This window comes from Acipenser ruthenus, chromosome 10 (genome assembly GCF_902713425.1).
Source record: "Acipenser ruthenus chromosome 10, fAciRut3.2 maternal haplotype, whole genome shotgun sequence".
NCBI classification, from domain to species: domain Eukaryota; kingdom Metazoa; phylum Chordata; class Actinopteri; order Acipenseriformes; family Acipenseridae; genus Acipenser; species Acipenser ruthenus.
The window spans coordinates 15425047-15438177 of record NC_081198.1 but is presented as its reverse complement, the minus strand read 5'-3'; positions in this window follow the sequence as shown (position 1 = coordinate 15438177).

The window sequence follows — 13131 nt, the reverse complement described above, 5'->3', positions numbered from 1 at the left end:
GTGTACAGCAATAAATGTAGAGATATTGTTAGATTTGCAGTATATTGGACTTTAACTCTAATGAAATCCTTAAAGGGCTATACGTTTAAAATAAACCATATCAACACCATGGTTACTGATTATCACTGCAATATAGATAAGGATATCTGTATAGTTCAAAAGCCTTACATAATGTACTGCAATCTTGCTATCAGTTTCCCAATGTTCCATATTGATAAGTACAGAAAAGCACCCACAAATGTGACCCCATGAACATTATGCAGTCTAATTTAGAGGACTGTATTGTGGGGTCAAGTAACCCCACAACCACAATCCAACAATTTATGTTTCACCAAATGCATATTTGGGGGGTTTCAAAAATAAATAAATACAAGTGGCAATGGTTGTTTTTTTTTCCTTTTCCACAAGTACAAAATGCTGTTGCTTGCCTTTTTCAAATGATCTGCTATTGATTTCTAAAGCCCCTGTTAATTGCACTTCAGTGCTATGTATTCTGGTTCTGAAATCTTAATTTATCTACAGTCAGTAATTTCCTGCATGCGACTTCAAATTATACCGTCTATACTGTACGTTGCTGCTCAAATTGCATTTTTTCACTAGGTGGTATATGGTTATGGATATACTTGTCTGGGGAAGTTCAATTGCCCCCAAATTATAAATGTTTTATTTTTAATTCCTACTCTTAATTCAAAGCTAATTCTTTTTTTTTTCTTATTTGTTTTCCCTTAAAAAGTAAGTAGCAGGGTTCTGAAAAATATAACTTGGTATGTCCCCTCGTGTTGCTGCGACTGTTTAAATAATGTACCTGGAATTTGTCTTTTCATTGTTAACACCCTGACAACTTTTTACACCTAGAACTTTAAAATCTGTTTCAAAGCTCTTTTCAAAATGTCCGCTCTAGTGCACTGGGGTTTGAGATCTGTCCTCTAAATCACTGTAGGAAGAGCAATTTAAAAAAAAAAAAAACATAACAAGTGGTCTGGCTTTTCTGTTCCATACCACATCATAAAACATATTGCTGTCTTACCTTTTTGATAGTGTGGGTAATAATCCTTACACTTTACACAAACATACAGTTGGGTTTTTACTGGAGCAATCTAGGTAAAGTACCTTGCTCAAGGGTACAGCAGCAGTGTCCCCCACCTGGGACTGGACCCCTGACCCTCCGGTCAAGAGTCCAAAGCCCTAACCACTACTTCACACTGCTGTGGATTGGGAATACAGAGTTCAGAAGTCCTTATTGATTTGTGCCTACTGAGAGCAAGCAGTCTTCTTGTGTTCTTATGTTCTTAATAACTCAGGGAAGACTAGACACTGTTAAGTCATGCTTGTTTCATGACTCTGCTTAGTGCTAATCCTGGACTACCTACCTTAGATAAGGTAGTCTAGATGAAGACATCAAACTATCAACGTTTTTGATCACATTTAGTTTAGCAATAGCACTAGTTGCTTAGTGCTTAATACTAATATCTGTATGTCAGAAAAGGTAGAATGATGGTGTAGAACCCATTTCTATGAAATGCATACTATACCTTTAAGAACTTTAAGTGCCAATTGAGAACACAGGCTGTTTGTTAAGTGTTCTAATCATTTTCTCTTTGTAGGCAAAAGGTATTTAAACTGAGTCAACCCCCCCATCCCAAGATGAAGGAGAAGTTTTTTTTGCAGAAGACGCAAGGACTATTGATTTGTTTTATGGCGAGTGCTTGAAAACCAACTTAATTACATTGAGATGTTCTCTCTGCTTGTGCCAGTTGCGCTATTTTGTAACCTCTTAGATCCACAGCGGAAGTATTCTGTATAGATAAATTCAAATTATTACTTACCCTCCCCGCTCCGTGTTAGGGCAATATGTATCGTGTATGTGTTTTTATTTATTGTTTGTAACTATTTTAAGGTTGTTGCAACATGGAATTGCTTATTTTACCAGTTGCTTGGTGGTAGTTAATTATTTTTAGTATTAGTGAACTTTATATTGCTGGATTGTGAGATTCTTTTTTTGTGTGTGAATACATATTTGAGATTTGGTTGCTTTTATGTTCATTTTTTTCTTTATTTTCACTGATATTTGATTTTTATTTTGGTTTGATTGTGTTTTGTAGTAGGCACTGCTGCTAAGGGCTGAGCATTTTTACTTGTCACCTGATTGTTGCTGAATTGAAACAATTGCTGCTACATTGAAACAATTGCTGTTAAATTGAATATTTGCCCTTTGTGCTAATAAATTTGTCAACGTTTAATTGGTCTGTTGGTCATGTCCTTGCCCAATAAAGAACGTTAACGAGGATTTTCCTCTTCTCCCCATTAGCATCTTGGCAGTGGCACAGCAGCTACAACCAAGTACATTTTCTAATTAATTAATAGGTGTTGAAACTTGTTGCAATGGGATTATAGATCGAAAGGAATTTAATTCATTGCACTGTGTTTTGAATAGGTCAGCAAATCTTGTTAAACATTACACAGTACTTTTTTTTTTTTTAATTTAGTTTTTGCCAATTATTTTTATTATTTTCTCCCAATTTGGAATGGCTAATTATTTTTTTTGGCTCAGTTCACCGCTACCACCCCTGCGCTGACTTGGGAGGGCAAAGACGAACACACGCTGTCCTCTGAAGCGTGGGCCGTCAGCCGACCTTTTTTTTTTTTTTTTCACACTGCGGACTCCCCATGCAGCCACCCAAGAGCTACAGCATCAGAGGACAACGCAGCTTTACAGGCAAGCCCGCAGGCGCCCGGCTAGACTACAGGGGTCGCTGGTGTGAGGACATCCTGGCCGGCCTAACCCTCCCTCCCCCCGGGCGACGCTCGGCCAATTGTGAGCCGCCCCATGGAAGCTCCCGTCCACGGTCGGCTGTGGAATAGCCTGGACTCGAACCTGCGACGTCCAGGCTATAGAGCGCATCCAGCACTCCACGCGGCGCGAGGATGCGCCACTTGGGAGCCCCCATTATACAGTACATTGATAGACTGCGGTGAGCTGTCAGTTTTACTGGGTGAATTTACAGCCCTCATAAAATGAGAATTGACAGCAGTATAATTGTAAGAATTAAATATTTCATGGCATGACTGGATGAACTTGAATTTCATCCAGTCATGAGTTTACCCCAAAAAGGGTGTCTGAAAATGACAATTGAGCAATTACATATGACATATTTGGTAATATAAAATAAACTATTAATTAATTTGCCAGTATCAGATCTGCTCTGTGTATAAATAATCATATACATGACAAAATGAGAAATCAACCAGTCACCATCAGACTTTAAGGCTTTATTGTGAGGTCAGAGCTGCAAATAGAGTCTTATCCTAGATAACACCAAATACTATTGCAGTGTTATCCAGTAAGCAAAGGGTAAATACTGTAAGGCATAATAAATATGGAGCACTCATGTTGTACTGTGAAACATACCATTAGGATTTTATTAGAACCAAATCCTTTGCATATACAATAAGAACCCCTTTAGAAATCAGTTCCCTTTAGAAATCAATTGCAACTCATAAAAAAAAAAAAAAAGTGTCTTCTACTGCATACAGAAGCAAAATGTAAAAAATGAGCACTCCCAATCCTGCTGTTAACACAAAGCAACGGCATTTCAAAGTGGCTTTGAGTAGTATATCGGGTAGATTCAAACAAATATAAAAGAGAAATGTACCATACGTATATACTGTAAAAATCATGGTAAAAAAAACAGGTACATCTGAAACATAGCTAAAGCATAGAATCACATACACTATATTCAGATCTTTTTGTACTCAGAGACAGTTTGAAAGTTCAAAAATAAAGTTTTTAATTCACAAAAATAAAAAATAAACAGGCACAAGGGCCAAACAAAAAGGTTTCTAAACAAAAATAATAGACAATAAGCACACAAAACAAAACTTACAAAATAAGCCTTCCAGGCTGGGCGTTGCCTTCACTGGATTAAAAAAACTTACAAAACCAGCACACACAGACAGACAAACAAACAAACAAACAAACAAACAAACAAACACAGTTGCTTCTTCTCCTCTAGAACTCTCTCTCTCTAGCCAGGGCCGCTCCCCTGGCTTTTATCCCCTGTGGCTGGAGCCCAATTAATCAATAATTGCTGATTATTCAATTAGGGCTCCAGCCACATTCTCACATGTTTTCCTGGCAGGGAGGAATTTAACCCCCTCCCTGCCAGTCCCAACCACGTTCATAAAGACGGGGCAGTCCCCCGTCACACCAAGTTTTCCTCCATCCTTTATTCGAACTACTGTGACTCCAAATGTACTAGAAACAGTGTTTGCAGTGATTATTTTGAGTACTTGCTAGCTTCAAATGAACACTGAAAAAATCAAAGCTGTAAACACACAATGTAATTACTAGAATACACAATTGAAGAGTTCCAGTTACTGGCAAATACTTTGAAAATTGTAGTAATTATTGTAGTTAAAAAAAAAAAATTGTACTAGAAATCACAGGTAATGGACCTCTGATTGGACCACATGATTATATACTGTACAGATCTAATCACTGCAAAACAGGACTGTGCTGCTCTGAACAAAGGGGCAAATCCACCTGAATAACGGGATAGTAGTGACACTCACAGTCTTAATTACCAGAGAAGAGGCGTGGCATGAATGCTTTGTTAATTACCTAGAAAAGAAAATAGCAAAAACAAAGAATAATTCAAATACAATATGAAAAAGACGTTGCGGTGATTAGAACATTATTTGACTACTCTGCAATGCTGCTGTGGGTGGAAAAACAAAAGTGGTAGTGTTTGAATCTCCCTGTCTATTGAATTCCTTCAACTGTTTATTCCATAGTCTCAATGCAAATTGGTCACTGTAGTGTGTTGTCTGCAGTTCAGACCTAAGATAGAAGTTTGACACCATTATGGGAAGCCAAACTATCAGGATATACATATCTTTATATAAACAGGAAGTCATTTTGAAATGTATTACTTATATCTCCAAATAAAGTGGAATTAATAAATTAAAAATATCTCAAAATGCTAATTTTAAGATTTCTCTTGATGACAAATTGGCTTGTTTGGTTAACAAAATTCACATTTTTCAGATACCTAAATATCATTTCAAGATACATATGAACCCCCTTTATACCATGATTGCCGTGTAGGCATAATTCGTGATATAAACCGGGTTTCACGTTTGCCTATGACAGCACATTATGAGTGCAAGAAAAAAAGAAAGAAAACAGTGAATTAAAGAGCAGTGTTTTAATACTGTACATTTAGTCGTTCTTTACATTTAAACAAATGCATGTAGTTTACTACAGTCAGGACAAATGCGTTTTGTATCATTAATTGGAATGTAATGGCTTCTAAAAAGACATGAATTGTCGACTGATGAGAACTATCAATTAGGCATTGCACTTGGTGTTTTTTTTGTGTGCATTTGTATAAGACTGACTATGTTAAAGATGAAAAATCTGGCAACGTTGGTGTTTTGTAACTGAACTGTATCCTGTTAAGACGACTCACAAACATTTGACAGGCTGCACAAAATGTCAGTTTATCAGCCGAGATGATTACACCGTGTAACAATTATTTATTTTTTTTTTTTTTGTTCCTGGGTAGTAAGTGTTATTTCCTAATTGCTTATGCCTCAAAAGTATAGAAAATGGCTATTATTCCCCACAAACTTTGCTTTTGTGACCAGGACAGTGATATTTTGAAATTCACCTATTTTCCAGAACATTCCAGATAGATTCAGTGCTGAGTAAACTTGGAGTAACTTCTAGAACTTTCTAGAACTTTCCAGTAATATAAATAGTAGTATAAATACAGGGGCCTTAAGCCCACCAGTTCAGTTTAGTGCCAGCTGCCTAAGTGGATACATATCTGCAGTTTTCTGAGATGGCATCAAGGTCATAGGACATTTCAAAATGGTGGCATTCCTGATGGGTCTCCAAGGCGGTTTTACCAAGTTTCCCTGCTATCTTTGCCTTTGGGACAGCAGGGACACCAAGGTGCACTACCACAGGCGGGACTGGCCACAGCGGACCGAGTTCTCTGTGGGGAGGAACAACGTCAAGTGGGAGCCACTGGTGGACCCCCGGAAGGTGCTGATGCCACCACTGCACATCAAATTGGGCCTTATGAAACAATTTGTCGGAGCTCTAGAAAAGGGGTCGGCAGCCTTCAAGTACCTTCAAGACTTCTTCCCTAAGCTGTCTGAGGCAAAGGTCAAAGCCGGTGTCTTCGTCGGACCACAGATAAAGAAGATCCTGGAGTGCAATGAATTCCCCAAGAAGCTCACTAGTAAGGAGAAAGCGGCTTGGAACAGCTTTGTCGCAGTGGTTCGGGGCTTCCTGGGCAATCACAAGGCCGAAAACTATGTGGAGCTGGTTGAGACTCTGGTGAAGAACTACGGCACAATGGGCTGTAGGATGTCCCTCAAAGTCCATCTTGATAAATTCAAGGAGAACATGGGAGCGTACTCGGAGGAGCAAGGCGAGCGCTTCCACCAGGATATACTGGATTTTGAACGCCGCTACCAAGGACAGTATAACGAGAACATGATGGCAGACTACATTTGAGGGCTGATTCGTGAAAGTCATTTACAGTATAATCGTAAATCTTGAAAAACTACTCACTTCGAAATCTTTTGTAGTCATTTTTGTATTACTTTAGTATAAATACATGTTCATTTGGATTCATATGTTGTTTTTTTCTGACTTTATGTGAACGAAAAGACACAAATTCACCCGTTTTCTCATTGGAAATAGGTAAATTTCAAAATATCACTGTCCTGGTCACAAAAGCAAAGTTTGTGGGGAATAATAGCCATTTTCTATACTTTTGAGGCATAAGCAATTAGGAAATAACACTTACTACCCAGGAACAAAAATTGTGTTACATAGTGTTATTGGTTAGTTGTGTTGAAAATTAATGAAATCCTTTTGACAGTCTGCACAAAATGTGGCAATAAGTGGGTTTGTAAGATTATATAAAGAGAGATAATTTCTCAAAGAATCTATGGTGCGTGGCGAGTGGTTTTTGAAAAATCGTGATAATAAACAGGGTATAATATAAAGTGAGGTGATATAAAACAGGTTCATCTGTAAATTAAATTTTAGATCTCTTTAATTGATTTGCAGATATCTCTACATCTAAATTAAACATGTTACTGGTTGCACAGCATGTTGGTCAATAGGTAAAGCAGCTGGTTTGTTGAAAAATACATGTTTTCTACAACCTGTGTTTCAAAACTACATTTCAAAACTACATATATGAACATAAGAACATAAAAAAATGTTACAAACGAAAGGAGGCCATTCGGTCCATCTTGCTTGTTTGGTTATTAATAGCTTATTGATCTCAGAATCTCATCAAGCAGCTTCTTGAAGGATCCCAGGGTGTCTGCTTCAACAACATTACTGGGGAGTTGGTTCCAGACTCTCACAATTCTTTGTGTAAAAAAGTGCCTCCTTTATCTAATCTCCATTTGTGACCCCTGGTCCTTGTTTCTTTTTTCAGGTTGAAAAAGTCCCCTGGGTCAACATTGTCAATACCTTTTAGAATTTTGAATGCCTGAATCAGAGCACCGCGTAGTCTTCTTTGTTCAAGACTGAATAGATTCAATTCTTTTAGACTGTCTGCATACGACATGCCTTTTATACCAGGAATAATTCTGGTTTCTCTTCTTTGCACTCTTTCTAGAGCAGCAATATCCTTTTTGTAGCGAGGTGACCAGAACTGAACACAATATTCTAGATGAGGTCTTATTAATGCATTGTAAAGTTTTAACATTACTTCCCTTGATTTAAATTCAGCACTTTTCACTTTATATCTGAGCATTGTGTTGGCCTTTTTTATAGCTTCCCCACATTGTCTAGATGAAGACATTTCTGAGTAAACATAAACTCCTAGATCTTTTTCATAGATTCCTTCTTCAATTTCATTATCTCCCATATGGTATTTATACACATTTTTATTTCCTGCGTGCAGTACCTTACACTTTTTTATATTAAATGTCATTTGACATGTCTGCCCAGTTCTGAATGCTGTCTAGATCATTTTGAATGACCTTTGCTGCTGCAACAGTGTTTGCCACTCCTCCTATTTTTGTGTCATCTGCATATTTGACAAGTTTGCTTACTATACCAGAATCTAAGTCATTAATGTAGATTAGGAATAGCAGAGGACCCAATACTGATCCCTGTGCTACTCCATTGGTTACCTTGCTCCATTTTGAGGTTTCTTCTCTAATCAGTACTTTCTGTTTTCTACATGCTAACCACTCCCTAATCCATGTGCATGCATTTCCTTGAATCCCTACTGTGTTCAGTTTGAGAATCAATCTTTTATGCGTCACTTTGTCAAAAGCTTTCTGTAAATCTAAATAAACCATGTCATATGCTTTGCAATTATCCATTGTTGATGTTGCATCCTCAAACATTTCCCTTTCCTAAAACCATGCTGACTGTCTCCCAGGATACTGTTACCATATAGGTAATTTTCCATTTTTGATCTTATTATAGTCCCATAAGTTTACATATAATAGAAGTCAGACTTGTTGGTCTGTAGTTACCTGGTTCGGTTTTGTCTCCCTTTATGTGGATGGGTATTACGTTTGCAATTCTCCAGTCTGTCGGTACAACCCCTGTCTCTAGAGACTGTTGCATGATCTTAGTTAGTGATTTGTAAATAACTTCTTTCATTTCTTTGAACTATTGGGTGGAACTCATCCGGCCCAGGGGATTTGTTTATTTTAAGGGCTCCTAGTCTCTTTAACACTTATGCCTCTGTTATGCTAAAGTTATTTAAAACTAGAAAGGAACAGGTCGACATGTGGTGACATATAGTGAAGTACACAACATGTAAGACTTTTGAAATCATTTGATTAGCTTAAACTCCTTTTACAACACACCATTAAGAAAAAAGTATGTATTTTGAACATGCAAAAAAGCACTGTGAAAAATAGTCATTTTGGTGACCTTTGGCGTTACTTGTCCATGACCCAGACAAATCATGTTATCATCCTTTTAAGCTTGGTCCAATGGAATTCAACAACAAATAAATATGTGTCACTGATTTCATTTGAGCTGCAATGACCAAAGAAGGTTGCATATAGAAATAAGAAAGACCAGAAAGAAAATGTAATGTTGGTTTAATAATAATTTAACAATGTGTGAACTGCTCTTTGCTTTGCACTTGCTTCATGTACAGATGATTTCACCCCCAAAATGAACTTCCCTCATTTCCTGCTAATTTGCATTACAGTACAGAGGAGAAGCTGGTACAATTGCTTAATGATGTAAATAACATAGATACCACTGTGTAAACATATAAAAAATAAACAAATAACAACCACTTCCGCTGCCCACATAGTTCCTTTAAAGAGATGTTACCAGTACAAAGGGATAACAACAAATAATGAATCCCGGTAATGAGGACGCATTTAATGACTAAGTGAGACCCATACATTTTAAAAAATATAATTGTATATCTATTTGTAGAAGGCCCTTTTAAGCTCATTGTTTTTACAGGCATTTCACTGGACAGGAGCTGTGGCTAAGTGGTATTAGTAAACATCAGGATACCATTGCTCGAAGAAGGAGCCGCCATCGCGGAGGTGCAGGACCAAGCAATTCAGTCTCTGAGCTGGATAGCTTGGCCCCTTCCCAGGGTAACCTGTAAACGAACGAATGAATTCGAAACAGAGAGAGAAGCATGTTGGAAAGGTTTTGGCCGGGGGATCCCCTCTGACTCGTGTAGAGAACCGTCTTTCTCGGAGGACGGGGTAGCTCGACCAACCCAAGGTTGGGAAGTGAAGTTTCTCTTGCCCCTAGAGGAGACCGTTGCAGAGGTGATGCAGCATCGTGGAGGAGGAGAAAAAACCCAAACACAGACACAGAATGGGGAGTGCTCAGGGTTTATATATGATTGGCAATTGAATTTGGCGCAAACTGAGAAAGGAGGTGGAGCCCTACCTTCTGTCCCGTGAACCCCACCTAAAGGTTAACATTTGTGTTTACATAGAACATAGCTTTTCGATGTCATTCCAAGCCTTCTCTCGTTTACACAGCATGCAGTTATTTCAGTTCTCTGCCCAACAATGATCAGCACGCAGTTACTTCAGTTCTCTTCCCAACAATGACAGCTCATGATGACAAACAAAAAGACAGAGAAATAATAGCACATCTCCAGACAGATAGTTCCTTGGAATCAAAGAGTGGGGCCAGCCCTTCTGAATTGATACGATAATACCACCAAATACAGTCAAATCATTACACTGATGAAGGCACTACTGAAGCTAAAATGTTTGTCTACTTAGTTTCTTAGAATTCTTATCATGAATGAGTGTGTTTTAAAGTTCAACAGCTTTTATAATGACAAAGTAGGATTCAAAATCAACTTAAACTACCTTAAAAGGGTGTAGACTGCAATCATAGAGGGCTAAACGATGGACATTTGTAGTAAACACACCAAAAAAGCTGGTGAAGACTCTTTGGCAGTATCTCTTTTTTATTGTGCTTCATTACTTACCTGTATCACTAAAACACATGCTATTTATGTTGATTTAATATATATATCTGCATTTGTTAAATTTGCTATTTTGGGTCTGGTTATTACAAAAAAATGGAATGTACAAATTTATGTTAAGTATAAACATATAATAATATTAATTGAATCTTTATAATTTAATAAGCAGCTTCTTCTTAAGTTATGCATAGGTTCAAAGTATTCTAACCAATACCAATAAAAGAAAGCGCTTACTGCTGTAATTGATTTTTTTTATGTAGTTTTTTTTTTATTCTCTTATTTATATGCACACGGTGCATCAATGTTAAGTAATGAGTCTTTAACTAAATTGATTTGTAGGGTACATTCAAGTTTTTATTTGTATTCTTTATACGCATGCAAGATTGAACACATTGATCTAAACTGCATACAAAATTGATCCTCGATCATTATATTCTTTTGTGCAAAGCACGCTAATCAACTATTCTTTATCTTGCATCCCTTCTGCAATTCTTTGCAATCAGAACAAAACTTCGAAGCATTCTCTTTCCGCATACTATACGGTATATACACTGCTTGGCCACTTTATTAGGACATGTCTACAGCTTTGGATATGGCATCCCAATAGTGCATGTCATGTTCTCTAGGTACTGGTTTTTCTTATTTGTCTTATTTGCTACTTTCTAACAGCTGGTCACAGAGTGTGCTTGTTTGGCCATTAGTACTGGTATTGGAAAGAACATGGATTACATTTCAGTCTTTTTAAAGTAATCAAATCTATTCAAATAATTTTAAAATTGATTTAGCAGAAGAAATTGTTTAACTTGGAGCCGGACCAAATCAAACCCTGATCGTTCTTCCGAAAGAGTGTTTATGCGATAATATTTCCATATCACATTTTCTTTATCACGAAACCAAAACTAGCCATTTCCAATCCGCGAAATGGGTGGAGAGAAGTTTCGCAGGAGTAGGAGGGACCGCCGAAAGCAACATGAAAAGAGCTGTTGACCAATCCCCAGCCGGTATTTGTGACATTTTGAAGGGGCGGTAACAAGGCGGTAACAAGGCGGTAACAATGCGAAAAGGCAGGCGAAGACAGCCAGGGCAGAAAAAAAATAAAAGTCTGTGTTGTACTACTGTTTTGTTTGAATGTCAGTGAATGAATGCTATTACATACAACTACTAGTAGTAGTAATAAGAATAAAAATATGTTTAATAATAACAATTAGCTGCTTTTATTTTTATTGTGTAAAATATTGAAAAATACGGACTTGAGTATGAAAGAAAACACACACGCACACACACTTAGCAATTACCTCGTTTCATTGTTCTGTCACTGTTATGAAATCGTGCCACATTGTTTTCATGAGTTTTGTAAAAATCCATACCGTGCCCTGGCTTGTGTCAGCACCATGCAGTGCCAGCATCCTCATACCCGACTGGCACGGTGCTGCCCAGAGCCCTGTTGTGCACAAGGCTGTATAGTAACTGCACAAGAACGAAGAGTACAAAAAAAAAGTGGTTACAAAGAAACTCTGTGCGACTATTATAAAATTAAAATGCTGAAAATAAATAAATAAATAAAACTTTGGGTGAATAGAACATCCAAAAACCAACGTACACTGTCACGAGGATCAGTACCGGTACATATTATATACAGTAAGAAGTCGAATGAAATGCTATTCAGTGCTGTGAAAAAAAAAAAAAAAGTTGATTGCAGATTTAAAAAAAAACATTTTTAAACGGGCAGAGTCAGGTAGTTGTATATTATTATTATTATTATTATTATTATTATTATTATTATTATTATTATTATTATTATTATTATTATTATTTCTTTTGTCGAAAACCCAAAGCAAATTTAAAAACTTAATCTTGATCCTTCTGAGATGACCTTTATAGGTATTACGTAATTTTGTTATCTACACGGATTTATACGTTTCGAGGGGACCGCTTGGCATGCTGACACGGTATAGCTAAAATGTGCTCCCTTGTACTGGAACGGTGGGCTTGTTCTTACATGCCAATAATTTGGGCTTCATAATGTTTCTGTGTAGGCCAACATGCTGAAGTACTTTATGAGAGTAACCAAATGTTTAAAACTAAGTTAATATCTTTAAAGTGGTTCAAACATTAATTCGTTCTTTATTAGTATTCTAGTTGGTTTTCATTTGTTAGCCTTGAGTTTGATCAAAGTTCAATGTAATGGAGCACTGTGCCTTTAAGAAATTAATAATTTGAACAGAGGTAGGTGACGTCACAGATGACGTGTGAATATGTCCATGGACTTAAAAAAGTGTACCATTGTCACCGGGCCGAGTGACTGGGTTTGGCTTGCCAAAAAGGATGATCAAAACACCAGAATTAATTTGCAAAAAAAAAACGATTTATTTATATGAAACAAAAGAAACACAAGAGAAAGTAATACGCCATGAGTCTCTCCAGCCCCCACCTTCAAGGTTAGAGCTCCCCCCCTGAGCATTCCAAGGCCTTTATATATATAATGAATTTCCCATAAGGCAACTCTCATTTAAAGATACAGCTCTCATTTAAAAAAATAAATAAATAAATACAGATGCAAAAATCCTTCATTAGCATCATCAAAAAATATTTTGTCCAGATCCACACACATAAGGTTAACCATACACATATATAAGACAACAACATAAAGAAA